The sequence below is a fragment of the Egretta garzetta genome, unplaced genomic scaffold (genome assembly GCF_000687185.1).
Source record: "Egretta garzetta isolate BGI_Z169 unplaced genomic scaffold, ASM68718v1 scaffold18, whole genome shotgun sequence".
NCBI lineage: Eukaryota > Metazoa > Chordata > Aves > Pelecaniformes > Ardeidae > Egretta > Egretta garzetta.
The window spans coordinates 4155107-4157487 of NW_009260616.1; the positions used below are offsets into that span (position 1 = coordinate 4155107).

The following is a 2381-nucleotide window of genomic DNA, read 5'->3' on the forward strand; positions in this document are numbered from 1 at the left end:
AGGCTGCACCTTTAAAAATGTAATAGCTGTTACATTTTTAGCTAGATGTCCTGTGTGGACATTCAATGCTATTTGTAGGAAGGGGCAATAGAAAGTTGGAGTGCGCCATGGGATTTCTGCTGCAGGATATCTTAATTCACTAGATTTATGGAAAGATCTTGGCAACATGTGGCAAGGTTGTAGGCAGATGTTTTTGTGGGTCTCAGTAGGATGCAGGTGAGAAAGAAAAAGGCAGTGGCCCTTCACCTGTGGTGGAAATCTCGGAGGAAATTGCTATACCGGCTCAGGACCATTGGGATTTCCAGCAAGGAGTTTGTTTGTCTTTTAATACTTTTCTTTTTCTTCCTAGGCCATTTCATACTAGTTCATGAACACAGTGGGAATTCCTTAAGGAGATATAAACAGGAACATCACAGGATATCAACTTTTTTGTATACATATCAGTTGTTGCATTATTCTGGTCAGCTTGGAAAATTCTGGGGGCTCGATTCACCGGCAGAATGCCTGGTAGCAGCTCCTTCAACTTTGGGTGCATTACAGCACCGTGCAAGTACTCTGCACACTGTGTTAGAGCCTCAAGATGGGCCAGCAGAGCCTTGCAACTGAGAGGTGTTGAGTCAAGGCTTCCAGACATGATGATTTAATATATCTATCATCAACAAGCACAAGTTTCAACCCACCTGCTGTAAAAAACTCACTGACAAGGGCATTAATGCCAACTTGTTTATGCTCCTTGCTCTTCCTTGAGCGCATCAGCCTTTAGTAGGCATTAAGATTTTTCAGTTTCCATCTCTCATGCCAGTGGGTGTGAATTACAGCACTGTAATTTAAAGTAACAAACACATAGTATGCAGTCTAAAATAATGAGAAAGCTACAACAGCTGTATGGGCAGATGGTTTTATAGCCCAGCATTCAAAAGAAGATGTAATGCCATTCAGTCTTGAATTAAAAAAGGCAGGGATCCTTTGAACTCATCCCACTACTGGGCAGTCCTCATTACAAGCAATGAGCTCTGTATCTTTCCCAAAGTGTTAATGTCTTTTTTCAGAACAGGTGATATTAAATGGACACAGAGAGAGATCTTACGAGTTTTGAAAACAACTATTTCCACAAAACCATACAGCAAAAATTGATGCTCAGAAGGTGACTACATCTCTTATTTGTGACAACTGAAAATACATGTGACTGCGTCATTTACAGGTGTTAGACTAATTTTGCTTTAGACAGACCTTTGTTCAGTAGAATAATTGTAGAACAGTGTATAACACCTGATTAGTTCCAAGAGAATTAACTTTTTCATTATCATTTCAAAAGAGTGACCAGCCAGCAGTGGTTCTCCTGTCCTTAAGAGCACACCAGGAGCTGGGAAGCAACAAGCAGTTAAAAATCAGAAATCATCCCCTGAATTTCCCAGGAGCTTTAGCCTTTCGGTTATGCAGAGGACAATTACTACATTTTTTTATCCTCAATGAAGTGCAGGTAAGTCATAACACCAAAGAATTTGTAACTTTTTCTGCATTATTCTGCCACATCTGAGCTCTTGATTTGCAATAACATAGCCATCAGGCCTTTGGCTGAAGACTGGAGGGAAATGGTGATTAAAACATACTTTCCCTGGGACAGATTGCCATGCTTATATAATTGATTATTTGTCAGAATTTAATTCCTGTTCTGTTTTTGTGATAACACTGAGGTAGTGATAAAAGTGTGGTCTAGGTGTTATGGTGCTGAATCCTGGCTGGGAGGCATGGGTTTCTTTCTCAGTTCTGCTCCAGGTTTCCCATATTGCCTTGTGCGAGTCATTTAATCAGTCTGTGCTTTACTTCTTTGTCTAAGAAACCTGCATGGCAAGCAGCCCCTGGCTCATAGTTCTTGTCCAGAAAAATACCTGGCAATTTTAGATCCTCTAAAAGCTGTGGCCAAACAGAAAACGATGGAGCTGAAGGGACCCACGAAGCCCCTTTAATTCTACTGAACTGGAAAATAGGAAAGGTCAAATGACAGGCAGAAATATTTTTACATTCCTAGTACATTTCATTTATTTCTCTGTGGTCACATATAACCCAACTTTTCTAAAATGACTCTGTATTGCGTTTTAATCAGCCTTTACAAATTGTTCAGCATTTTTAGGCATTGTTCTAATGAACCTCTGAGAAGAAATCAGCAAGTAGGAGAAAAGGCCTGACCTCTTCCTATTTACAGTACTATCTGTTCATTCCTCCTAGTGTATTTCTCATGCTGAACATGTTTTCTTTCCCTTTTACCTTGAAAACTAAATTTAAAAGTCTTCATTGATGGAAAATATGGGTTTATTGCCAATATGCACAACAATCAAGGAATATAGCTTCTCTTGCCAGTAGCAATTTGCTCTCTTGCACAA

At 39.8% G+C, this 2381-nt stretch overlaps 1 long non-coding RNA gene across 1 annotated transcript in view; it reads left to right on the forward strand.

Moving 5' to 3' along the window:
• Positions 1-1321: 1321 nt before the first annotated feature.
• LOC118452930 overlaps positions 1322-2381 on the forward strand; it is a 4011-nt gene continuing 2951 nt past the window's right edge. Inside the window, exon 1 of the long non-coding RNA XR_004842812.1 lies at positions 1322-1480. This is a non-coding gene — a long non-coding RNA (uncharacterized LOC118452930). The remainder of the gene's footprint in view (positions 1481-2381) is intronic.